This window comes from Macaca thibetana, chromosome 14 (genome assembly GCF_024542745.1).
Source record: "Macaca thibetana thibetana isolate TM-01 chromosome 14, ASM2454274v1, whole genome shotgun sequence".
Classification (NCBI taxonomy): Eukaryota; Metazoa; Chordata; class Mammalia; order Primates; family Cercopithecidae; genus Macaca; species Macaca thibetana.
Genome location: NC_065591.1, coordinates 63540081 through 63567433, shown reverse-complemented (window position 1 = coordinate 63567433; position 27353 = coordinate 63540081). Strand labels below are relative to the sequence as shown.

General features: G+C 45.0%; 2 protein-coding genes and 1 pseudogene across 9 annotated transcripts in view; 2 read left to right on the top strand and 1 right to left on the bottom strand.

Moving 5' to 3' along the window:
* LOC126935216 (folate receptor alpha) overlaps positions 1-25100 on the bottom strand; it is a 181199-nt gene extending 156099 nt beyond the window's left edge. Inside the window, exon 1 of the mRNA XM_050756417.1 lies at positions 25091-25100. The gene's annotated coding sequence lies outside the window, so the exon portion shown is untranslated. The remainder of the gene's footprint in view (positions 1-25090) is intronic.
* Positions 1-27353, top strand: part of NUMA1 (nuclear mitotic apparatus protein 1) — an 82102-nt gene that overhangs the window by 17568 nt on the left and 37181 nt on the right. For 2 of the 8 annotated variants that reach the window (XM_050756045.1, XM_050756040.1), the window contains exon 1: positions 24709-25172. The exons of 4 other annotated variants lie outside the window; for them this stretch is intronic. The gene's annotated coding sequence lies outside the window, so the exon portion shown is untranslated. Of the gene's footprint in view, positions 1-23840; positions 24308-24543; positions 24685-24708; positions 25173-27353 lie in introns of those variants that run through there. 2 more of the 8 variants (XM_050756041.1, XM_050756044.1) reach the window with 2 other exon arrangements.
* On the top strand, positions 17554-17653 carry LOC126936653 (uncharacterized; annotated as a pseudogene).

Genomic DNA, 27353 nt, shown 5'->3' with positions numbered 1-27353 from the left:
GCTTTTAAAATTCAACATTTCTTGAGTATTTCCCTATGTCATTAAAATTATTTAAAACTTTTTTTTTTTTTTTTTTTTTTCCAGAGATGGGGCCTTGCTTTGTCACTCAGGCTGGAGTGCAGTGGTACCGTTGCAGTCCTAGCTCACTGTAGCCTTGAGCTCCTGGGCTCAAGTGATCTTCCTGCTTTAGCTTCCCAAGTAGCTGGGACTACAGGCGCATGCCATCATGCCCAGCTAATTTTTTTTGTTTTTATTTTTTGTAGAAGTGGAGTCCACTATGTTGCCCAGACTGGTCTTGAACTCCTGGGCTTAAGCAATCCTCCCACCTCAGCCTTCCAAAGTGCTGGGATTATAGGCGTGAGCCACTGTACCCAGCCAAACTTATTTAAAACATTTTAAGTGACTGCTTAAGATTTCATCATATAGGCCGGGCGCGGTGGCTCAAGCCTGTAATCCCAGCAGTTTGGGAGGCCGAGACGGGCGGATCACGAGGTCAGGAGATCGAGACCATCTTGGCTAACACAGTGAAACCCCGTCTCTACTAAAAAATACAAAAAAACTAGCTGGGCGAGGTGGCGGGCGCCTGTAGTCCCAGCTACTCGGGAGGCTGAGGCAGGAGAATGGCGTAAACCTGGGAGGCGGAGCTTGCAGTGAGCTGAGATCCGGCCACTGCACTCCAGCCTGGGCGACAGAGCGAGACTCCGTCTCCAAAAAAAAAAAAAAAAAAAAAAAGATTTCATCATATGTATATTCATGTCATAATTTAAGTTATTGTTAGATATTTAGTTTTTCTTCAGTTTTTCAGAATGATAAATCTGTTAATGTCCATATATCTTTGTATTTCAGATTGTTTCCTAAACTTTTATTTCTGTGATTGGAATTGTTTGATGAAAGAACATGAGCTTCTTTTTTTTTTTTACCACAAGATCTCACTCTGTTACCCAGGCTAGAGTGCAGTAGTATGATCACAGCTTATTACAGTTTCAGCCTCCCAAGCTCAGACTCAAGTGATCCTCCCACCTTAGCCTCCTGAGTAGCTGGGACTACAGGTGTGCAGCACCACACCTGACCAATTTTTAAATTTTTTGTAGAGACATGGTTTCACTGTGTTGCCCAGGCTGGTCTTGAACTCCTGGGCTCAAGCAATCCTAACTTGGCCTTCCAAAGTGCTGGGGTGATAGGCTTCAACCACTGTACCCAGCCAGCTTTTTTTTTTTTTTTTTTTAGTTTTGGTAAAATGTACGTAACAAAATTTACTAGTTTAGGCTGGGTGCAGTGGCTCATGCCTGTCATCCTAGCACCAGCACTTTGGGAGGCTGAGGCGAGAAGATTGCTGGTCTCGAGCTCCTGGCCTCAAGAGATCCTCCTGGTACAGGTATGAGCCACCATACCCCGCCAAATATGAACATTTTTGTTTCTTTGTTTGTTTGTTTGTTTTGAGACAGGGTCTCACTCTGTCACCCAGGCTGGAGTGCAGTGGTGTGATCACAGCTCGCTGCAGTCTCAACCTTCTGGGGTTCAAGTGATCCTCTCACATCAGCCTCCCGAGTAACTGGGACCACAGGTGTGCACCACCATACCTGGCTAATTTTTTATTTTTTTTGTAGAGATGAGGTCTCACTATGTTGCCTAGGCTGGTCTTGAACTCCTGGGTTCAAGCAGTCCTTCCACCTCAGTCTCCCAAAGTGCTGGGATTTTGGGCATGTGCCACCACCACACCTGGCCCAAATATCAAGGTTTTGTTTTTCGTTTTTTGTTTTTTTTTGAGATGGAGTTTCGCTCCTGTTGCCCAGGCTGGAGTGCAATGGCACGATCTCAGCTCACTGCAACCTCCACCTTCCAGGTTCAAGCAATTCTCCTGCCTCAGCCTCCCGAGTGGTTGGAATTACATGCATGTGCTGCCATGCCTGGCTAATTTTGTATTTTTTTAAGATGGTGTTCTCCGTGTTGGTCAGGCTGGTCTCGAACTCCTTACCTCAGGTGATCCACCTGCCTCAGCCTCCCAAAGTGCTAGGATTACAGGCATTAAGGTTGATATGTATTGCCAAGTTCCTATCCAGAGAACCACTTAATACCTGTTTATTTGTGTAAGAAAATGCACTGTTCTTTGTTTGTTTTTTGAGACGAAATCTCGCCCTTGTCCCTCAGTCTGGAGTGCAATGGCGCGATCTCAGCTCACTGCAACCTCCGCCTCCCGGGTTCAAGCGATTCTCCTGCCTCAGCCTCGTAAGTAGCTGGAATTACAGGTGCGTACCACCACACCCAGCTAATTTTCTGTATTTTAAGTAGAGACAGGGTTTCACCATGTTGGCCAGGCTGGTCTCGAACTCCTGACCTCAGGTGATCCACCCGCCTTGGCCTTCCAAAGTGCTAGGATTACAGGCATGAGCCACCGCACCCCACCTAAAATGCACTGTTCTTTGATTATTAATTTCTCATTCAAAATTCTATATTAAGTTAAATTTCCTGGAGAGTATGATAGCTTTTTTTTTTTTTAACCATTATTTTGTAAAACCAAAATTTGGGAGAGAATGCGAGGAGAAATTGAAAAGATCACTGATATTACCTAAATGACCCTATTACTTAAAGTGACCTTTTGAAGTAAGAGGAAATGAAACAAGTTACACTGAGTTCCTCCACTGATGAAATGGGGAGGATGACACCTTCCCTGCCTGCCGTACAGGAATTGAATGGCTTAAAATTCTCTGTAGAAATGACTTCTTTCATGGCCAGGATCTTCAGAAGGGTACAATCTAGAGGGGCGAATTGGCCTTCCTTCTCCACAATGGTCAGGGGCCCTTGACATGCTGGAAATGTTCAGCTGCTTCCTAGCGAATCTGCTAGCAAAAGGGAAGGAGACACCTGTGTTGGGTTGTGTGGTGTGGTGTGGGGTGGGGGTGGGGTGTGGGGTGGTGTGGTGTGTATGTGTGTTTGTTGGGGGTGTTTAGCAGTAGACATAGTGGAGCTTGCTTTGGTTTTGTATTATTGTGGTGTGTGGGTAGGAACTACATTGTCAAAATCACTGAAGGACAGTAGGAACCAGATTTGTTTGTTTCCCATTAGACAAAATTAAATAAGGGGCCAGGCACAGTGGCTCATGCCTATAATCCCAGCACTTTGGGAGGCAGAGGCAGAAGGATTGCTTGAGCCCAGGAGTTCGAGATGAGCCTAGGCAACATGGCAAGGCCCTGTCTCTACAAAAAAATACAAAAATTTGCCAGGTGTGGTGGCTCCCACTTGTGGTCCCGGCTACTCAGGAGTCTGAGGAAGGAGGATCGCTTGAGCCTGGGAGGTTGAGGCTGTGGTAAGCTATGATTGTACCACTGCACTCCAGCGTGGGCAACAGAATGAGGCTCAGTCTCCAAAAAAAAAAAAGAAAGAAAAGAAACAAGGAAGATGAAGAGTAGTGCATAGGAAATCTTTTGGTGTTGCAACCCCGAAGTAAAGATAAGTCTTTTGACTTCATTTGAGTGTTTTGGGCTCTTTCCTTTGGGATTATATACCAGACCTGTACTGCATATAAATTTATTAGAAAATGAACCACACACTGTAACATAGCCATGCTCTGGCTGTGGCCAATTAGACCATCACTAATCCCCACTGAGAAGCTTTTCTTTTTTTGTTTTGGGACAGGGTCTTGCTCTCTCACCCAGATTCTGGAGTGCAGTGGTGCGATCATAGCTCACTGCAACCTGGAACTGCTTGGTTCTCCTGCCTCAGCCTCCCAAGTAGCTGGAACTACAGGCACACACCCCTGTGCCTGGCTAATTTTTAATTTTTTAATTTTTTTAGACAGAGTCTTGCTGTGTTGCCAGGCTGGAGTGCAGTGGCACGATCTTGGCTCACTGCAGCCTCCAACTCCCTGGTTCCAGTGATTCTCCTGCCTCAGCCTCCTGAGTAGCTGGGTTTACAGGTACATGCCACCACAGCCAGCTAATTTTTGTAATTTTAGTAGAGATGGGGTTTCACCATGTTGGCCAGGATGGTCTCGATTCTCCTAACCTGTGATCCGCCCACCTCGGCCTCCCAAAATGCTGGGATTACAGGTGTGGGCTACCGTGCCTGGCCTATTTTTTTTTATTTTTTGTAGAGATGGGGACTCGCTCGGCCTCCCAAAGTACTGGGATTGCAGGCCTTCGCCACTGTGCCCAGACTTGAACTTTTCTTTAGTTTTCTTGTTTTTTGTGTGTGTGTGTTTTGTTTTTTTGACATGAAGTCTCACTCTGTCTCCCAGGCTGGAATGTGGTGGTGCAATGATGGTTCACCACAGCCTTGGCCTCCCAGGCTCAAGCAGTCCTCCCACCTCAGCCTCCCGAGTATCTGGGACTATAGGTGTGTGCCACCCCAGCTGGCTGTTTTTGTAATTTTTGTAGAGATGGAATCTTGCCATGTTGCCCAGGCTGGTCTCGAACTCCTTGGCTCAAGCAGTCCACCCACTTCAGCCTCCCAAGGTACTGGGATTACGGGTGTGAGTCGCTGTGCCCGGCCAAGTTATTGTTTCTGTTTAGACCCCAGTAGTAAATATTTTAGGCTTTGCAGACCATATGGTTGTAACTACTCACCTCTGCCATTGGAGAACAAAAGCAGCCGTAGACAATACTTAAATGAATGGGCGTGGCTATGTTTTAGTAAAACCTGATTTACAAAATATGGGCTACTAATTTACAGGCTATAGTTTGCTGGCTGCTGGTAGGGGGAAGTACACTTGACAAAAAGAGGCCTAGTTTTGATGGGAAATTGTTAAAAAAAAAAAAAAAAAAAGCTTTGATGTCTGCTACTTACTGGTTGTGTCACTCTAGCATCTCTGAACCCTCATGTTTAAAATCAAAATGGTAATACCTTTCATAAGAAATAAGAATGAACAGTTGCACATGTGAGGAGATGTTTAACTTTTCTGGAAATAAGATATAAATTAAAACAATAATATGTTCTATCTTATATATTGATAAAATATGTTGGTAGAAGGGTGTAGATGGGAATTTTTATCCTCTGTTGGTGATACTATAAACTAGTACACAGTTTTAGATGGTAATTTGGGAATGTCTGTTAACATTTAAAATACACAAGCTTCTCAACCCATCAATTCTAATTATTGGTATATAGTCTAGAGAAATATTAGCTTGTATGTAAAATTAGAGATGTGCTGCCAGTGTTATCAATGCAGCATTCTTTGACATGGCAAAACACTGTGAACAACTTAAATGTCCAGATGTAGCAAAATGGGAAAAAAAAGTTGTGGCACATTCTTACCATAGGATTTTTTTAAGCTTTTAAAAGTGTAAGGAATTGCCAGCCACGATGGCTCACACCTGTAATCCCAGCACTTTGGGAGGGCAAGGTGGGTGGATTGTTTGAGCCTAGGAGTTTGAGAGCAGTTTGGGCAACATGGTGAAACCCCATCTCTACAAAAAAATTAGCTGGGTATGGTGGTGCACACCTGTAATCCCAGCTACCGGGAGGCTGAGGTGGGAGGATCACCTGAGCCCAGGTGGTCGAGGTTGCAGTGAGCCATGATGGCACCACTGCACTCCAGCCTGGGTGACAGAGTGAGACTGTGTCTCAAAAAAAATTATTTAAAAATGTGAGGAATCTATTATGTGCTGGTATGGAAATATAGCAAAGAAATTTTTACGTGAAAAGGGCAAGTTGCAGAACATATGGTATGATTACAGGTATGTGGACCAAACATACATACCTGTATGTGACTATATACCTGTAGGTGTACATGCTTAGGAAAAATCCGAAAGATTGTACAACAGACTTCTAACAGTGGTCACTTGTGAGCTGGGGAGTGCCACTGGCAAATGTGGATTGAGGCTTAATGAAGAGAGAGTTTTACATTTTACTCTAGATACCTCTGTATTATATTATTTCACAGTGATAATGTATTTTTTCTCCTTCCCAATTGTTTGGAGAGCTCCTGGGCCTGTCTGCACTTGCCAGGGTTAGGAGTATGACAAAGTAGGCAACTCTTTTCACATCAATTGAGTTGGAAGCAGCTGCTGGGACCAGAACAGGGAGCACATGTAAGGAGAGGAGGGGGATAGCATGTGCAAGTGACTGGGAGAGGCAGCCAAGACAGGCCATTTTCAATTTACCAACAGTCACTATCACGTGTCTTATCTTAACATTCTCCAAATTACTTCGTTCTCTGTCATCACACTGAACCCTGAGGATGATTCTCTGAGCAAGGGAGGTAGGGATGATGATAAGACCAGGAGTAATCAAAACATTGGGACAACAAGGAAAGTATGTGTGTAGAAATAGTTTTTTTCTTTCACTTGAAATATATCAAGGATACTCATTACAGCATTGTTTGAAATGGTAACATTGAAAATAGCCATTCCCTCAATAGAAAAATATGTGAACACATTATTCCTTATATGGACTTCTATGTAGCTTTTTAAAAGTATGAGTTAGGATTTTAGTTATTGACGCTTGGGGGGAGATGTTGATAAATTGTTAGATGAGATAAGTTGCAGAGCAATGTGTGAAGTTTAAACCTAGTTTTCTAAAAACAGAGCAACAAAACCCTTTCCAATATATTTGTATTTATGTTTTTTGGGGGCACAAAAATATGTAACCATTTCTCATCTTGTAGGAGGCCTTGGAGAGGAATGGAAAGGGGCTGGGAGATTACTAATTTTATCTTTTATCTAACTTTGTATTGCTTCACTGGTTTTGAAGAACAAGGAGAGCAAACTTGTGTAAGCAAGAAACGAAGTTTTCTAAACATCGTTTCATCTTAATTAATTAATTAATTATTTTTTTTGAGACAGAGTTTTGTTCTTGTTGCCCAGGCTGGAATGCAGTGGCACAATCTTGGCTCACTGCAACCTCCGCCTCCCAGGTTCAAGCGATTCTTCTGCCTTAGCCTCCCTAGTAGCTAGGATTACAGGCACCTGCCACCACGCCTAGCTTCTTTTTATTTTTTAGTATTTTTAATAGAGACGGGATTTCACTGTGTTGGCCAGGCTGGTCTCGAACTGCTGACCTCAGGCGATCCACCTGCCTCAGCCTCCCGAAGTGCGGGGATTACAGGCATGAGCCACCACGCCCAGCTCAATTTTTTTTTTTTTTTTTTTTGAAACTGAGTCTCGCTCTGTTCCCCAGGCTGGAGTGCAGTGTTGCGATCTTGGCTCACTGCAACCTCCACCTCCCGGGTTCAAGCAATTCTCATGCCTCAGCCTCCCAAGTAGCTGGGAATACAGGCACCTGCCACCGTGCCCGACTGATTTTTGTATTTTTAGTAGAGATGGGGTTTCACCACGTTGGCCAGGCTGGTGTGGAACTCGTGACCTCAAGGGATCCACCTGCCTCAGCCTCCCAAAGTGGTGGGATTATAGATATGAGCCACCGCGCCCAAAAATCAATTAAATGATTTTTAAAGGTTAACTTTTATTATTTTTTAGTGAGTTAATGAAGTAAAGAAATATAAAAGTCAAAATAGAGTTTTAATGTGGAATTAATATGTAAATCTTCTTTTGGATTTAAAGGAGGCATCTGGGTAGTGGCAAGAGAACGAGCATTCAGGGAACCAGCTTTCTAGTTGTAGTTACCAACTTTCTGATGTGTGAGCTTTAATTTAGTAAGGTTATTTAGTAACTTGAAGGCTTTAGTGTCCTTATCTCTAAAACAAAGAGCTTGTACAAGGAGATGTGCTTCACAAATCTGTTATCCCACAATTGAGCTACCTTTTGAGATTAGAATATTATATTTCCTTTGTTTTAAAATGCTTTTTTTGTTTTTTTGCTTTTTTAATATTTTAACACTGAAATTGGGATGTATTTTACAATTGGTAGTATCTTTCAATTGTCACTGGCCATTTTTTTTCCCACATTTTTGTTATTTCTGAAATTGAGATATCTCAGCATTGATGATGTAGGATAGTTCCATTTTCAATGCCATTTTTGTTTTCGTAACAAAAATCTTTGTCCTTTCCTGGGCTTCTGTTACTTCCAATCCTGTCAGATTCATTCACATCACTAAGATATTCTGGATTGGGACAATTGGGTGGATATATTGTTTGAGTGTGCAGGAATTTTGTGCATCTTTTTATAACTGGTAGATGTCCTATATGTAGCTACTATTTGAGAAATCGAGTAACAAATGTGACACATCCAACTTAGTGTTCCTCAGTTTTGATTTTGTTTTGCTTGCCCTTTTTTTTTTTTTTTTTTTTTTAAAGACATGGGATATTGCCTAGGCGCGATGGCTCATGCCAGTAATCCCAGCACTTTGGGAGGCCGAGGCAGGTGGATCACAAGGTCAGGAGTTCAAGACCAGCCTGGCCAACATGGTGAAACCCTGTCTCTACTAAAAATGCAAAATTAGCTGGGTGTGGTGGTGGACACCTGGAATCCCAGCTACTCGGCAGGCTGAGGCAGGAGAATCACTTGAAACTGGAAGGCGGAGGTTGCAATGAGCCAAGATCGCGCCACTGCACTCCAGCCTGGGCAACAAGAGTAAAACTCCATCTCAAAAGAAAAAAAAAAAAAAGAGATGGGATCTTGTTGTGTCACCCAGGCTGGGGTACAGTGGCACAATCGTAGCTCACTGAAGCCTCAAACTCCTGAGCTCAAGTGATCCTCCTGCGTTAGCCTCCTGAGTAGCTGAGACTTCAGGCATGCCACCATACCTGGCTAATTTTTTTTTTATTTGTTGTTGTTTTTCTTGAGACAGAGTCTCGCTGTGTCACCCAGGCTGGAGTGAAGTGGTATGATCTCGGCTCACTGCAGCCTCCACCTTCCAGGTTCAAGCGATTCTTGTGCCTCAGCCACCTGAGTTGCTGGGATTATAGGCGTGTACCGCCACACCTGGCTAATTGTGTGTGTGTGTGTGTGTATTTTTAGTAGTGATGAGGTTTTACCGTGTTGACCAGGCTGGTCTTGAACTCCTGGCCTCAGGTGATCTGTCTGCCTCGGCCTCTCAAAGTGCTAAGATTACAGGTGTAAGCCACCGTGCCCAACCAATTTTTTTCTTTTTTTTCCTTTCCTTTTCTTTTTTTTTTTTTTTTGAGGGATGGGGTCTCGCTTTGTCACCCACGCTGGTCTTGAACTCCTGGCTCAAGTGATCCTCTCATCTCAGCCTCCTGAGTCGTTGGGATTACAAGTGCAAGCCTTTGTACCTGGCTTGCCTGTTATGTAATAATTACAGTATGGCATATATACAGAAAAGTACATAAAGTTTACAGCTCAAGGACTTTCCACAAGGTGAACACACCTGTGTTACTAGCACCTACATCAAGAAACAGAACATTACCAGCATATCATTCGCCCCTTCCCAGTCACTATCCCTCTACTGTTTTATTTTTAAATGCAGTGAAAGTATACATAGGGATGATGACTCTTGGTTCATAAGTGAGTGGCTCATGTTATCTCAGGTGAGTCTTCTGGAAAGAGCCCCAGATTAGGAGCCAGAAGACCATGGTTACATCGTGGCCTGGTTGCTTTTTAGCTGTATGACCTTAGGCAAGGTAAACAACTTTTCTGGACTTCATTCCTCTTTGGTAAAGTGAAAATAATAATGCCCTCACCTTAAAGAGCTGTTGTGAGGTTCATGTGACATTATTGGTAAACAGGAAATATCTTGGAAACGGGAAACACTTTGTTAGTTGTAAAGAGCCATACACAAATAATAGTCATTTTTGTTGAGAGCGGTGGAATCTCAAGCAGGAGAGAAAATGATGATCCCCAAATGTATTCTTTTTATCACCTTTGCTGTCTCATTTTTTTTGTTGACGTTGGTGTCACTGGCTTTCTGTTAAATTCTCCCAAAACAAAAATAATATAAAGGTCCTAACAGAAATCCCCAGAGATCTGGAATTTCTCCTGAAGTTTTTTTTACTTCCTCTCTTAATGCTGAGGCCCACTAGATCTGTTCAAGGCAGAGACCTTGGTAAATCAACAAACTTCAATGGCAAATGAGTACATCACCCATTTACAGGCCTTATAAGCAAGTATGATCCTCTGATAGACACTCTTCTGAATTTATTCACTGTTCCAAATGGAACCCAAATCCATATCTCTAACCCCAAATCATATTTTTCATTAGTTACTGGTTATTTCTAACTGTTCATCCGTTAGATATCTCACATCTAAGACCTAACCCTCAAACTGCTTGCCAATATAGCAAGACTGTTTAGATTTTGGACTTGGAGTGGGACAGACTTGGGTTTGAATCTTAATTCTGCTACTTATTAGCCTCATGATCTTTTTTTTTTTTTTTTTTTTTTTTTTTTGAGGCGGAGTCTCGCTCTGTCGCCCAGGCTGGAGTGCAGTGGCGCGATCTCGGCTCACTGCAAGCTCCACCTCCCGGGTTCCCGCCATTCTCCTGCCTCAGCCTCCCAAGTAGCTGGGACTACAGGCGCCGCCACCAGGCCCGGCTAATTTTTTTTTTGTATTTTTAGTGGAGACGGGGTTTCATTGTGTTAGCCAGGATGGTCTCGATCTCCTGACCTCGTGATCCGCCCGTCTCGGCCTCCCAAAGTGCTGGGATTACAGGCTTGAGCCACCGCGCCCGGCCAATGATCTTTTTTAATAAAGATCATGACAGGTTGCTTAACATTGTGAAAGATTTATTCTATAAGTCGAGGGTATTAATAGTATTTGCTTGATGGGGTGATACTATGCTCAGATGAATGGAGATTGTTATTGTTACTCTTACTTTTTTTCTTTTTTTTTTTTTTGTTGAGATGGAGTTTTGCTCTTGTTTCCCAGGCTGGATTGCAATCGTGTGATCTCGGTTAACTGCAACCTTTGTCTCCTGGATTTGAGCGATTCTCCTGCCTCAGCCTCTCAAGTAGCTGGGATTGCAGGTGCCTGCCACCATGCCCGGCTAATTTTTTTGTATTTTTAGTGGAGATGGGGTTTCACCATGTTGGCCAGGCTGATCTCGAACTCCTGGCCTCAAGTGATCCACCTGCCTCGACCTCCCAAAGTGCTGGGATTTCAAACGTGAGCCACTGTGCCCAGCCACTCTTACATTCTTATCTTGCTTTTTGGCACACATGTTCATTTATTTTTCACTCAAGCTATGAAATTTAGAGGTGCTTCAAGAATTTTCCTTTTCTCATTCTTCATTTATACAGTTGTCCCTCAGTATCTGTGGAGTATTGGTTCCAGGACTTCCCACAGATGCCAAAATCCTTGGATGCTCAGGTCTCTTACATAAAAATGGTATAATATTTGCATGTAACCTACACACATCCTTCGTATAGTTTAAATCATCTTTGGGTTACTTATATAATGCAATGTAAATAATATGTAAATAGTTGTTACATTGTATTGTTTAAAATAATGACAAGAAAAAAAAGTTTGTACATCTTCAGTACAGATGCTTTTTTTTTCTCCAAAATGTTTTTGATCTCAGGTTGGTTAAATCCACAGATGCGGAACCCATGGATACAGAGGGCCTACTGTAATTGGTTGTCAGGGCCTATCATAAATAGTTTTCAAAGCTACTGTTGCATCTTTATGGTCATTGCCTTACTTCAGACATACATTACTTGTTTGTAACAAACAATGGTTTTTGCACTGCATTCTGTAAAGCTTTACGGAACTATAGAACTGACTCAAGAACCAGGGAGAAGCAGAGGGAACAAGTCTCCAAATATCCCTTACTTCAAACTGTCTTCTTCTGTGTGTCCTGGGGTTCTATATAAAGGTTACATTTTAAATAGAGTTAATTTAAAATATATGGTTTGGAATCTTTCATTTATTCGAGAAGTACTTATCAAGACACTCATGCTGTGCCAGCTATTGTACTGATTTCTAAGAATTCAGTGGTGAGCACACAGTTTGTGATTTCATGGAACTTAAGGCAGTGAGAGAAAGATAAATTAATAAAATACAAAAAGGTGTAATTAGAAACTATGGGCTGGGCACAGTGGCTGATACCTGTTATCCCAGTGCTCTGGGAGGCCAAGGTGGTAGCTTCACTTTAGTTCAGGAGTTCGAGATCAGCTTGGACAGCATAGCAAGATCCTGTCTCTACAAAAATAAAAGAAAAATAGCCAGGCGTGGTGGCATGTGCCTGATAAAGTACTATTATTATTCCCATTTTACAGCTGGGGAAAATGAGGGCACAGAGAGAGTAAATAACTTGCCCAAGGTTGCAGAGCTATTAAGCTATAAACCCAGAATTTGTATTAGGTTGTCTTTAGGTTCAGACCTCATAATCTTAGCCATTATGCTCTATTGCTTTCCTCTTGTGTCTTACCATTCCAGTCTGTACTTCATACAGTTTCCCTTCTGAAACATAGCCCTGATCATGCTGTTCCTCTTTACGTTCTTCCTTTAGAAACCTTGATTGTCTTCTCATCACCTACAATTTCTTAGCATGAGGCAAGTGCCTCACAATTTAGTATTACTTACCGTTCTTTTTTTTTTTGGGGGGGGACAGAGTCTTGCTGTGTCACCAGGCTGGAGTGCAGTGGCATGATCTCGGCTCACTGCAGTCTCCACCTCCTAGGTTCAAATGATTCTCCTGCCTCAGCCTCCTGAGTAGCTGCGATTACGGGCGCGCAACCACACCCAGCTGGTTTTTGTATTTTTAGTAGAGACAGGGTTTCACCATGTTGGCCAGGTTGGTCTCAATCTCCTGACCTCATGATCCACCTGCCTTGGCCTCCCAAAGTGCTGGGATTACAGGCGTGAGCCACTGCACCTGGCCTTACTTATTACCCTTCTTATCATCTGATGCATCTCCCTAAAACTGCATGCCATTGCTCAACTGTAATATGCTCTGTCTTTGCACATGCTGTTTTCTCTGCCTAGAATATTCCTTTTTTACTTTTTGGTGAAGCTCTACTTATCCTCATATTTTAAGTATTTAGCTTAAATGTCACTTCCTATGTAAAGCATTCCCCATCATTCCATCCCATCCTGAGTTAGTCCCTCACAGCTCCTTTAAATCAGTACCTTCTCTTATTTTCCCATTCTAAAGTCTTTCCATGAAAGCAAGAATCTTAGTGTTTTCTTTAGCTCCCCACCTTTCCCACACCCCTATATGCTAAGAGCATTGTCTCTACCTCTGTAATGCCTTTCAGATCCACCTGTTTTAGTTCCTACTGCCCCTGCCCTGGCAGTGCAGTTTTCTGTCTGCCTCTACAGCTGCCACCTACGTCCATTTTCTGCCTCTGGCCTCACTGTTGCGCTAGAGTCATCTTTTAAAAAGGCACAAGTAGTATACCATTCTCCTGCCCAGGACTCTTCAGCGTCTCCCACTTCTCTTCAGTAAGTCACCCTGGGTTGTTGGCCCCCACTAGCCTTGCTTGTGTTATCTTACCTTCCTTTCAGCACACCCCAAGCCCATGTTCTTTGGCCTCATATTTTGGTTACAGATGTGTCTCTTCCTCTACAAGATTATAAACTAAAGTTTAAAGATTTGCCCTTGGGCCAGGCACAGTGGCTCACACCTGTAATTCCAGCACTTTGGGAGGCCAAGGTGGGCTGATCGCTTGAGCTCTAGAGATTGAGACCAGCTTGGGCAACATGGCAAAACCCCATCTCTACAAAAAGTACAAAAGTAGCCAGGCATGGTCCCGCATGCCTGTAGCCCCAGCTACTTGGGAGGCTGAGGTCGGGAGGATCACTTGAGCCTGAGAGGCGGAGGTTGCAGTGAGCTAAGATTGTACCACTGTACACCAGCCTGGGCAACAGAGTGAGACCCTGTCTCAAAAAAAAAAAAAAAATCTTTGAATTCCTAGCACAGTATGAAGGATGTTTATATCATGTTTATAGTCGAATATTCCTGATTAAATTTCATTAATTCTAAGAGTAATATATCTTACATATTTTGGAGAATATGTTTTGATATAAAGAAAGAACTTCACCTTAAAAGGGATAAATTTCATTTAGTAGGAAAATTGCTTATGTGAAATTTTGTACTTCTCAGTGATTCCAGATACATAGGATTTATTTTCTGTAATGGTGATCAGGTTATTTATTAGCACCTTTAAAAGTGTGGATAGGCCTGCACGGTGGCTCACACCTTTTAATTCCAACACTTTGGGAGGTCAGTGCAGGTGGATCCCTTGAGCCCAGGTGTTCGAGACCAGCCTAGGCAACATAGTGAGACTTCATTGCTACTAAAAATTAAAAATAGCCAGGCATGGTGGCGCATGCCTGTTGTAGCAGCAGCTACTTATAAGGCTGAGGTGGGAGGATCACTTGAGCCCAGAAGTTTGAGGTTGCAGCGAGCTATGATTGTGCCACTGCACTCCAGCCTGGGTGATGGAGCAAGACCCTGTCTCAAAAAAAAAAAAAAAAAAAAGGTGGATATAGATCTGGTGCCATTTAGATACCTGTATTGCCCTTTTCATGAGCCGTGGCAGAAGCAGTATGAACAATGAATGCAGAAATGCTTTGTATACATAAAGACCTGTACTGATGAGAAAGATAGAAGATGTAGCGGAGATGTGCTGGAGAGAACACTGGATTTAGAAGACGTCTCTTTGAGTTCTTGCTCTGCAGCCTTACCAGTCGACCTTGAGGCAGGTATTTTCTTCTTACTGAGCCTTAGGATCCTAATTTATAAAATTGGAATAAACCTTGCCTCTTAGGGTTCTTTTTTTTTTTTTTTTTTTTTTTTTTTTTTTTTTTTTTTTTTTTTTTTTTTTTTTTTTTTTCTGAGACGGAGTCTCGCTCTGTAGCCCAGGCTGGAGTGCAGTGGCCGGATCTCAGCTCACTGCAAGCTCCGCCTCCCGGGTTTATGCCATTCTCCTGCCTCAGCCTCCCGAGTAGCTGGGACTACAGGCGCCTGCCACCTCGCCCGGCTAGTTTTTTGTATTTCTTAGTAGAGACGGGGTTTCACCGTGTTATCCAGGATGGTCTCGATCTCCTGACCTCGTGATCCGCCCGTCTCGGCCTCCCAAAGTGCTGGGATTACAGGCTTGAGCCACCGCGCCCGGCCACCTCTTAGGGTTCTTTTGGGAAGATTAATTGAGATGTGAGACACAACCTTCCTTAAAAATCCTGAAGTGTGTTCAAATCCCTAGCACAATAGGTATTTTAGGGTTTTATTTTATCTGCCCATGTTAGGCACCATTCCCTCTTATTTCACTTATTAGTAACATATTGACAAGTTTGGTTCTTGAGGCAATCTATCTTCCTGTTTAGAACTCATATTCGTGTTTGTTCATTTCTATCAGTGATTAAAGGCATTCTGGTATGGAAAAAGGAAAAGTGGACCTGGACAGAAAGACAGGGGTCTCAGTACTGTGTAGGACAGGGATGATAAAGTAGAGCAGTGGGGAGGAGAAGGGGTGAAGACCTAGGTATAGAAAGCTACTTTTCTTTAGGCTGTTTAGACAGATGTAGTTAAAAATTGCATTTTGTGGCTTTTATTTATGAAAAGCTGCCTTGTAGTTCCTCAAGTGTGGCTCCAGTCACCTTTCATTGTATGCCATGCTAAGTTGGTACTACCAGTTTCCAAGGACCTCCTTTCAACAGAGTATTAATGAAGCACCCATATGTGCCTCGCTTTGGGGATGGGTCCTAATAGGGTAACACACAGTGTGCCTGTTTCTAGGAGATTTGCTATTTTTTGGAAAGAACACCCTAACTAGTGATGTTTTGACCAGATTCTGAGGAGATGAGTTCTACTACAAGATTTGTTGTTGAGAGTGGTATCCTGTGGAAAGAATCATGGGAATTTTTGGAGTGGAAAGGTACTTTATTTATTTATTTATTTTAGAGACAGGGTCTCACTCTGTTGCCCAGGCTAGAGTGCAGTGGCACGATCATAGCCCACTGTAACCTCAAACTCCTGGGCTCAAGTGATCCTCCCACCTTAACCTCCCAAGTTGCCAGTACTACAGACACGCACCACCATGCCCAGCCAATTTTCATTTTTTGATATATATTTACTTATCTATGTATCTATAGATAGATGGATAGGCAAATATATATATATACACACGCACACACACACATATATATTTACACACACACAAATATATATATATATATATATATTTTTTTTTTTGAGACAGGGTCTCACTATGTTGCCCACACTGGTCTCAAATTCCTTGGCTCAAGTGATCCTCCGATCTTGGCCTCCAAAAGTGCTGGGATTACAAGCATGAGCAACTGTGCCTGGCCCTGAAAAGGTACTTTGGAGCTGATCTGACCCTAGCTTGGGTCTCAGTAATTTGCCTCTGTGACTTGCATTAAGCCACATCGCTAGTAAGTGACCCATCCCCCCTCCAGGGGCTTTCAACACCAGATCTGGTGTGTTTTCTACCATCATGGAGGCTGTCTGCAGTAAGAGTATTCCCCCTCCGTTTCAGGTTCTTTCACATTTCTTATAATTAATTCTGTGTTTGTGAGCAAACGTGCTAGATATGTTCATATGTTGCCTGTAGGGACAGAGCCGTTTTACTCCTCTGTGACAGTGAAACAGGGTGGAGAGGTTCTTAGCTGTTTTGTAGAAAGGCCTTCTTGAAAGAGAACTGAGTGGGCCTGTTGGATGTTATAATGAATCCTCTCTGGGTTTTGATTTGCCCTCTGCTTTTCTCCCCAGGAAGCCTCAGGCTTACCAACACTGCCTCATTAATTAGCCACTATCCTCTGGAGAGGGAGAATGAGGCCATGGTAAATAAGCTCAAGGTCAGGCTCCTGAAACAGCAGTCCTTCCCTTTAGCACCAGCGTTTCCTTACAGCCTCCCCCTCTCATCCTTGAGATATTGCCAACATCCCTTCTAGTAGAAGGCTTTTCTTGGTGTTTGCTGTTTTCAGAGAAGTTTTGGTTCTTTAATGTTTGTAAAGCTCTCGGATTCTCAGAAAAAAATTCTTTAGTGATTAGTTTTGAAAGTGGAGGTGTTTGATTATTTTGATTAAGAAGTTGATTTTCGGCCTGGTGCGGTGCCTTACTCCTGTAATTCCAGCACTTTGGGAGGCCCAGGCAGGTGGATCACCTGAGGTTAGGAGTTCAAGCCCAGCATGGTGAAACCCCATCTCTACTAAAAATACAAAAAATTAGCCCAGCGTGTTGGCGGGCGCCTGTAATCCCAGCTATTTGGGAGGCTGAGGCAGAAGAATCGCTTGAACCCGGGAGGTGGAGGTTGCAGTGAGCTGAGATCGTGCCATTGCACTCTAGCGTGGGGACAAGAGCAAAACTCTGTCTCAAGAAATAAAAAAAGTTGATTTTCATGAGGAAAAGCACACGGCTTCTTCGATTCGCTGAGAATGTGCTAGCTTTTATTAATTCACTCAATGATTGTCTGTTTAACAGCTGTAGAGAATAATATAGGCTAACTGGGTACAGTGGTTCATGCCTATTATCCCAACTACTCGGGAGGCTGAGGTACAAAAATCACATGAATCTGGGAGGCAGAGGTTGCGGTGAGCTGAGATCGCACCACTGCACCCCAACCTGGGTGACAGAGCGAGACTCCATCTCAAAAAAAAAAAAAAAAAAAAGATAATATAGGGACAAGGTAGACAACTTACTATTTACACGACTAAATCATTTAAGTCACCTAATTCCTGAGCCTCAGAGCCTCAGATTTCCTCATTTTTAAAACTACCCAGTGCTCGCTTCGGCAGCATGTGTACTAAAAGTGGAACAAAATAAAATAGGAACCATACAGAGATGAGCATGGCCCCTGTGCAAGGATGACATGCAAATTTGTGAAGAGTTCCATATGTTTTTTTAAATTTTATTTAAAAAATAAAGTAAAATAAAACTGCCCAATACAATGCCTTCTAGTCTTTTCTCTGTCGCTTATGTCCTGGCATCATAAAGTCTATCATTGTCGTTGCTGTTACTGTTGTAATTCGTAGCTAATCCAGAGCGTGTCCCCTGCGGTCATCTTGTCTAATCCTCTGGACAATCTGTAACTTTTTTTTTTTTTTTTTTTTTTTTTGAGACGGAGTCTCACTCTGCCGCCCAGGCTGGAGTGCAGTGGTTCAATCTCGGCTCACTGCAACCTCTGCCTCCTGGGTTCACGCCATTCTCCTGCCTCAGCCTCCTGAGTAACTGGGACTACAGGTGTCTGCCATCACGCCTATTTTTAGTAGAGACGGGTTTTCACCGTGTTAGCCAGGATGATCTCCATCTCCTGACCTCAAGTGATCCGCCCGCCTCAGCCTCCCAAAGTGCTGGGATTACAGGCGTGAGCCACCGCGCCTGGCTGACAATCTGTAACTTTATAGACCTGCCTGGCAGAGTGGAGGGTTTGGGTAAGGGAATAACGACTCTAGAAGCTAGAACTCTAGAAGTTACAGGTCATGGAGGGCATTGAATGCCAGGCTGATTATTTGTGTTACAATCATCCCATGGGGATGATTGGGGACTTGAACTCTCCTAGTATTTATTTGTTTTTGTTTTTTGAGACATGTCTTGCTCTATTGCCCAGGCTAGAGTGCAGTGGCGTGATCATAGCTCACTATAACCTCAAACTCCTGGACTCAAGCAATCCTCCCACCTCAGCCTCCTGAGTAGCTAGGACTACAGGCACACACCAACATGTCCGGCTAATTCTTTTATTTTCTGTAGAGATGGGGATCTCGCTATGTTACCCAGGCTGGTCTTGAACTCCTGAGGAATTTGAACTCCTGAGCTCAAATTATCCTCCCACCTTGGCCTCCCAAAGTTCTGGGATTACAGGCATGAGCCACCACACCCAGCTCCAGTCTTTTTTTGTTTAAACTTTCAAAAATGATAATATAAATCCTGGTACAATGACATATGCCTGTAGTCCCAGCTACTCAGGAGACTGAGGCAGGAGCATCACCTGACCCTTTGAAATAACCTTTGTGCTCCTAACCAGTCACCACCCTGCTTCAACCTCTATCTGAACTCTACTGAAATTTATTTATTTTAATTTAAAATTATTTATTTTTCTTTTTTTGTGACGGAGTCCCACTCTGTCACCCAGACTGAAGTGCAGTGGCACAGTCTCAGCTCACTGCAACCTCCTCCTCCTGGATTCAAGTGATTCTTTTTTTTTTTTTTTTTTGAGACGGAGTCTCGCTGTGTCTCCCAGGCTGGAGTGCAGTGGCGTGATCTCGGCTCACTGCAAGCTCCGCCTCCCGGGTTCACGCCATTCTCCCGCCTCAGCCTCCCAAGTAGCTGAGACTACAGGCGCCCGCCACCACGCCCGGCTAGTTTTTTGTATTTTTAGTAGAGACGGGGTTTCACCATGTTAGCCAGGATAGTCTCGATCTCCTGACCTCGTGATCCACCCGCCTCGGCCTCCCAAAGTGCTGGGATTACAGGCTTGAGCCACCGCACCCGGCCAGATTCAAGTGATTCTTGCCTCAGCCTCCCAAGTAGCTGAAATTACAGGCTCCTGCCACCACACTCAGCTAATTTTTGTATTTTTAGTAGACATGGGATTTTGCCACGTTGGAAAGTCTGGTCTTGAACTCTTGAGCTCAAGCGATCTGCCCGCCTCAACCTCCCAAAGTTCTGGGATTAAGGCGTGAGCCACTGTGCCCAGCCCTCCCTACCAAATTTAAAGTAATTTCTTTCCTTCCTTCCTTCCCTTCTCTTTTCCTTCCTTCGTTCCTTTCTCTCTCTGTCTCTCTCTTTCCCTCTCCCTCTCCCTCCCCCACCCCCAACGCCTTTCTTTTCTTCTCTTTTTCTTTCTTTTTTTGAGATGGAGTTTCACCCTTGTTGCCCAGGGTAGAGTGCAATGGCACAATCTTGGCTCACCACAACCTCCGCCTCCCGGGTTCAAGCGATTCTCCTGCCTCAGCCTCCCGAGTAGCTGGAATTACAGGCCTGCACCACCACACCCAGCTAATTTTGTAATTTTAGTAGAGATGGGGTTTCTCCATGTTGGTCGGGCTGGTCTCGAATTCCCAACCTCAGGTGATCTGCCTGCCTCAGCCTCCCAAAGTGCTGGGATTACAGGTGTAAGCCACCATGCCTGACCCTTCTTCTCTTTTTCTAGAAAGGTTTTACCACTCCTTTCCCACTCTTTTGGGGACAGTAAGAATCAGGCAGGAGCCATGTGGCTGCCTGCTGCCTGTCTAGGCTGTGAGAGGAGCTGTGGAAATTCTGCTGCTGCCACAGGCGGGAGGAAGAGGAGGGAAATGCTGGAGAAACTGGCCAGGCTCCTTGGGCTGCCCTGAAGAGCTGGCCCAGAAACTTGGCAGCTTTGCAGAGGGGTTCCAGGGGAAGGTTCAGCCTTTTAAGAAGCTGCACAGCTGGAAGCTGTTGCCTTGAGTTTAGAGCAAGGGGCCAGGCTGGGGAGACTTTTTGAGACAGTGTCAGTTCTATCTGGGCTAGGAAACGTCAGGGCTGACCTATTGCCATATGTGGCCAGGACAGTTTTAGCAGGCCTCCCTCCTATTTTCGCCTTATACATTTTCTGGAGCATTGATAATGCCAGTCTTTAAGTTTGGCCAGGCCTGTGATGCCTCATGCCTGTAATCCTAGCACTTTGGGAGGCTGAAGCAGGCAGATCACTTGAGCCCAGGAGTTTGAGACCAGCCTGGGCAACATGATGAAACTTTGTCTCTACAAAAAAAATACAAAAATTATTCAGGCGTGGTGGCACGCACCTGTAGTCCCAACTACTATAGAGGCCGAGGTGGGAGAATTGTTTGAGCCCAGGAGGCTGAGGCTGCAGTGAGCCATGATTGTGCCACTTGCACTCAAGCCAGGGTGACAGAGTGAGACTCTGTCTCAAGAAAACAAAAAACAAAACCCCAAACAATTATGTTTGCCACTTTGCTTTTCTATAAAAGTTTTGGTATCTGCTTTGCTTTTGCTTTCACGGTGCTCCTTTGAATAAGAACTTCTCTTCCTGCTAATAGTGATTGGTAACTACAGACTACAAATCATACAGTGGGAATAGCCTACAGGGCCTGGAAGAAGCAGCAGGGTCATGGGGAGCCTACAGCAATTATCCTTGGTCTGACCCCCACCCCCATCTCATCTCAACCGCCCTCCACAGTCATTCTCTGGTGGCCAGAAAGTTGAATTTGTAAACCTGACATCCAGATGTAGTTTGGAGAAGCAGATTTAAGGAGTGCTAGTGTGCTAGGTGTTATGGGGGATCACAGAGAGAGAGAGGTAGAACTGGTTATGCCCTTGAGGAATTTCCATTCTAGATGTGAAGACAAGACTTTCATGCATATACACATAAGTGCCAAGAGTAAGAGGTAGTTACATTTTTCTTACCACCAGTGTAATATAAGATTATTAAAAATAAATGCAAGGCCAGGCATGGTGGCTCACACCTGTAATCAGCACTTTGGGAGCCTGAGGTGGGCAGATCACAAGGTCAGGAGTTCGAGACCAGCCTGGCCAACATGGTCAAACCCTGTCTCTACTGAAAATACAAAAGTCAGCTGGGCATGGGGGCAGGTGCCTATAAATCCCAGCTACTTGGTAGGCTGTGGCAGGAGAATTGTTTGAACCCAGGAGATGGAGGTTGCATTGAGCCAAGATCATGCCATTGTACTCCAGCCTGGGTGACAGGGCAAGACTCCATCTCAAAAAAAAAAAAACATACAGCATAGAATGTCCCCAAGTGAATGTTCCCTACAATCTAACTCCTCCCCCAAGGTAACCCCTGTTAACTGTTAAATATTTGAGGAGTTAGGAATATTAAATCAAATATATTAAATACTTGAGCTGGACCCTAAAGTAAAACCTAGAGAGGCAGATTGATGGGAAGAAAGCAGACAGACAGAGGATCCAGCCTCCTGCTCCAGGCAGAATACCCTCTCTGGCTTCCCAGACAATTGGTGAGCCAACTTCTGTTTGGACACCTTGGTGACAAGGGACCAAAATGCCAAACAGGAATTAGTCTGCAGGAAGCACCCATCCATGCCTTACATGCTAGCCAGTGTGTTGGACACCTTATAGGTGTTATTGAATTAATTTTCATTAATTTTCATCACTTTTTTATAACGGGTGTCTTTATTCTTATTTTACAAATAGGGGTACTAAAGCTCAGAAGTTTCCTGCCAACATCAAATAGTTAGCAGCATGTGGTAGAGACTTCTACCATTTACTTGCTGTGTGATCTTGGCAAATTATTTAGTCTCGTAGCTCAATTTCCTCCTCTCTAAGGTTGGGTGATAAAGGTACCTACTTCATAAGGGAGTTTTTAAGATTAATGAGTTCGTACATGTTAGGTCAGTAGAATAGTGTCAGGTACACAGTATGCACTCAGTAAGCATTAGCTACTATATGTCTTTCTGTCTATCTATCTATCTGTCCATTTATGTATTTATTGAGACAGAGTCTTACTCTGGCACCCAGGCTGGAGTGCAGTGGCATGATCTCTGCTCATTCCGCGTTCAAGCAATTCTCCCATCTTAGCCTCCTGAGTAGCTGGGTCTTTGACACTAAAAAAGACACTAATTTGTTTGTAAATCATGACGTTTTACTGGTTGTCTTATGTGTAAAACATTTTAGCCTGTATGTTATAAACTGTAGCCAATGATTGTGACCTCTATAGTATACCTCCTAGTAGAAAAAGACAAAGACAACTCTGGGCCAGGTGTGGTGGTTCATGCCTGTAATCCCAGGGCTTTGGGAGAAGCATAGAATTTTTAGAGAAGAATTTATAATAATGCTGTGCCTAGGCAACATAGTGAGACCCTGTCTCTACAGAAAAAAAAAAAAATGAGCCAGGCATGGTGGCACACACCTGTACTCCCACTACTTGGGACGCTGAGGCAGGTGGATCACTTGATCCCAGAAGTTTGAGGTTACAGTGAGCTATGATCTTGCCACTGCATTTCAGCCTGGGTGACAGAGTGAGACCCTGCCTCTTAAAAAAAAAAAAAAAAAAAAAAAAAAAGAACTCTACTTGGCTAATTTTGTGTTTTTGTGTTTTTGTGTGGTTTTTTGTATTTTTTGGTAGAAACAGGGTTTCGCCATGTTGCCCAGGCTGGCCTCTCAAAGTGCTGGGATTACAGGCATGAGCCACTGTGACCCACCAGCTACTACTTATTATACTCTGTTTTCTCTCTTCTTCTGACATCCTGTCATCTCCTCAGTTTAATTCTTCATATCATCCCTCATACTTTTCTCCCCTGTACAGTTCCTCTCTCTGCCTCCTGTCCGTTCTTTACCCTGTCTCCACAATGTCTCTCACTGTAGCTTCCACCTGGGTTCAAGTGATCCTCCCACCTCAGCCTCCCGAGTAGCTGGAACTATAGGTGCGGGCCACCACACCCGGCTAATTTTTTATTCATGAAATTTTGTAGAGATGGGATCTCCCTATGTTGCCCGCGCTGGTCTCAAACTCTCGGGCTCCAGTGATCCACCCAAAGTGCTGGGATTACAGGTGTGAGCCGTCGTGCCAAGCCCCCTTTCCATTCTTTCTTACCCTCTTGTGTGCCCTCATTACCTGTCTCCTGACTGCAGCCTCCTGACTCACCTCATTGCTGCTGGTCTCATTCAGGTATATATCATAATAAACTTGGGGCACCGTTTTTGTCATACCACAGCTCTGTGTTAATAACAAACAAATAAACTTACAAATATTTGATTCCTTGGTTTGAGGTTCAAGATCCTCCTAGCTCTCTGACCCCACCTCACTCTTCAAGCCTTTTCTCCTACTGCTTCCATGCCTCCTCTCTGCTTCTTCTTCCTCCCCACACCTCTCTGTTTCCATCTGGGGAAATGCTACCTGTGTGTTTCAAGGTCCAAATTAAAATGGCGCTTCATTTTCGTAATCCTTCCCTACTCTAAACTGGTTAGAATTTTTCTTTACAGCTTTTATGGAAAGTAGTACACCAGTTTGAAATTAATCTTCAAGTCACATTTCATATCTCCTGTGGAATTACAACCTACCTCAGTGCAGATGCTGGGGCTTAATTAATTCATCTTTGTATACTTCCTACAGTTTCCTGTAGGAGTGCCTTACACATAGTAGGTGCTCAATAAATGTTTGTGGCATAAGATTAGGCGGTGTCTGTTGACCATCTGGTGGGCTTCCCTTTCAACCTTGGTGATGGTCGCTATGTAGTGGGGGGAAATGCTGTGGTTTTGTCTTCTAAGAGTCAGACATCTTTTGTTTTCAGCCATGTAGGAGAAGCAGAGCCTACAAGTCCTGGTGCCTGCGTCTGTTAAGGGCTGCAGCCAGTGCCTAGAGTACTCGGTCTCGTGCCTTGGCCCCTCAGCCCCTCCCCACAAATGCTCAGCGGAACAGGGGATTAGGTTCTGGCAGCACAGCTGGGATTTTGGCGGCCATTCCACAGCCGACAATAGCACGCAGCACAGGACAGCGCAGGCCTGTACTCCAGGGCCAGAATCTGCCTGGGCTTCTTGTTTGGGTGGCGGAGGGGGAGGAGCGGGCACAGCACGGCATCCTGGCCTTGTCACGCAGAAGGTATGGGCTGGAGAGATTCCCTCGGGGAATGGACTTAGGGGGTGGCCGTGTCCCAGAGCAGGGCAGGCGGTGCCCATGGAAGGTGGCAGGGTGCTTTGTGTGTGAGCGGCGTGGTTGTGCTTAAAGACACAGCCTGCCCTGGGGCTGGTAGGAAGCTGCCCCCGATCAAAGGGCCTGCATGTTGCTTGTTCTTCAAAGCCTCTGTTCCCGGGTCTTCCTCCCTGCCCTGCGGTCCGCCAGGCAGGGGCTGATCTAATTATCAGGACAGCCCTTGTCCTACCCTTCCATTGCTGTCCAGAGAGATGGACAGATTATTACTGCGGCCTTAAACTCTGGGTGGAAAACAGAGCGAAGGGGGAGTGTCCGGTTGATCCCAGGTTTGTCAGGCAGGCCACTGTGAGATGTGTTTTGTGTGTTTACGCCACAGTTTGCCTTGACTCTTGCTGCTGTTGGAGTTCTGTAATTTTGCCTGCCTGCTTGTGCCTTCACCCGCAATCCGCCACCCCTATTCGTCCTGCTTTTCTTGTTCGTGGAGCAAGCCTCCAGCCTTCCCCTTTGCAGCCCCTCCTCTCCAGTGCACCCCCTCCCTCTGGGCCCCACCCCCACTGAGAGTCCCCTGCTTGCTGTCGCTCCCAGATCAGGGAAGCTTGCTGTGCCTTTAAAGAAAGCAGACTCCTGGCTGTGACGCACTTCTGGCTGTCAGCCAGGAAGATCGCTCCTGCCAGGCAGACTGAGAAGAAAACCAACAACTTTTCTTTTGTGTGTGGGGTTACTTTCCACTGGCCCCCCCTTCCTCCTCTCCTTTCAAGATTTAAATGCTAATGGCGGATTAAAACCTGTAGATGCGTTTGGCTTTAGGAGTCTGGTAAGGCCCCCCTGCACCGAGACTTTTTCTTTCTCACTGTTTCTCTGGGTTTTTGTTCAAACATGGAAGAGGGAGTGGGGTGGATTCTCCCCCCTCACCTCCCTTTCCTGCGCCATCCTTAAAGGGGAGGGAGAGAAGAGGGAGAGCAAGTAAACATACTCAGAAACAGGCGCTGTGGAGTAGAGCTTGCCAACATCCGGGAGCTGGCGCCTTTCAGAGCAAAGGGTTGCTTTCTTTCCCCCCTTGCGTAGATGTCAGCATGTTTTTGTTCAGAGAAGGAAAGCGTGTGCGCCTGCCCGTTGAGCTGTAGAGGCAGCTCATGAGAGGGCTTCACCATTTCTGCGTGAGGCCCTGGGTGTGTGAGGCCCTGGGTGTGTGCGCGGTGGTGGGCAGTAAAAAAAGGGTTCATTTTGTCAGCTAGTAGGGACGAGGGTGTGTGAATATAGTGGTGGGGGCCCAGGTGAGTGTGTGTGTGTAAGTGTGTATGTACGCGCCTCTGTACAATACATGGCTGCGAGCCTGGTTGCGGGTCTCGTTCCTGATTGCAGCTCTTTTGCCATAATCCTGATCTGGACCCTCCAGAGCGTGGGGAGAAGGGGCAGACATCAGTAAGCCACTTTTGAAGAAATCAGAGAATCTTGGTTTCCCCTGCAATCCCTCTGTTGTTCCTCTCCAGGGCCTTGGGGTTCTGTGCCAAACTCTAGGCTACAAAGATGGGGTGGTCTGTTAAGAGGAGGAGGCCTGAGCCCAAGCTAGTCCCTTTAGAAGGACCAAACTGGTTTGCCCCTGACCTCAGGAAACTCTTTGGACTTGGACCAGACGGTCTACCCAGTCCTCCCCAGGAATTGAAAGAGATTGTTTTTCTCTGTATGGCGTCTCTTGGAGCCACTGGTCCTTTTGCCTTTTATCTTCTCAGAGGCAGGGGATGTACTAGCGTATTTCCTATGCTGTTTTTATAGCTTGTTAGCCTAGGGCAAGGTGGCTTGGCCCCTCTGGGGTAACCTGCCAGGTGAAGTCTGAGTGTTTGCTTGCATGTGCCTCCTGACCTATCTGTCCCAGAGTTGGAGGAGGAGGAGGAGCCCCAAGATCAGGATTTTCACTCTTTGCATGTGAGTGTCTCTCAGATGGGTATCTTTCTAAGAAAGGGGTACAGAGCATGGAATTCTTAGGCTACAGGCAGGCAGGGTCTCAGGGTAAGTGGTAGTAAATTTTGCAAGTGAGCACTGGCGCACAGATGGGGCAGCCATTTCCTTTGTGAGCTGTGAGGCTGTAGTCCTTTGGAACTATCAGGTGGAGAAGGGGGTGGGGTTCTGGGAAGGACCCTTTGAGGTGGGAGCTTGTGTGGGCTTTGGGCCCTGAAATTCTGGGAGTGGGAGTTAGCACTAAGAGAATGAGGGTTCAGCAGAAGCAAGGGCCCATGAGCTGACAGATACGTGTAGTTTAACAACTCTCTGGGACCAAAGGTCACTTTGGTGTTATCTTGAGGTAGGGCTGGTGTTCCCTTGATGGGCAATAAGTGGCTAAGAGGCAGTCTCAAAGAAGCTGGCACCCAGGCCAGGGCCGGGGTAAGGAGAGCAGTACTGCTGCAGCTCAGACCCTCTGGCCTTTGGCCTATCACTTGTTCTGTACTTAAAACTGAAGCTTTTTCAGAACAGACTCCAGAGCTCAGCAACTTGACCCTCTGGTCCCGCTTCTTGCGTCTGAGCAGGTGGTTTATATTAGCTTCAGCCCTGGTAGGAAATAATGGCTAGACTTTAACTCTTTAAGGTCCAGAGAGGGTACAAGCAAAGTGGCTGCATGTCTCTTTAGTGTCACTTTCCTTATCTTGATACTTATTTTCTGGAAACAGAGGAGTTACTATAAATGTGGGAATTGGTCCCGATGCTGGGGAGCTGCCTTGTCTCAGTTTGGGAAAGTAAAAAGGATGCAGGGCCTTAAGTTTATAACGTAACTGCTTCTGTGTCCTTGGTTACTTCTTGAGACCAGGGAAAAGAGAGGGTGCCTTACCAGCTCAGTGAGGCCTCTGTTTTAGATTCTGGGGGAATTTCTTTCTCAGAGAATCAGGTAGATGGGAACTCCAAAGGTACCCTCAGAGGGCCTGGCCTTTTGTTTCTTTGTTTATTGAGTGAGGGTTGCGGGGGTGCCTGATCCACCTGGGGTGGATCTCAGCAGATCCTTCTG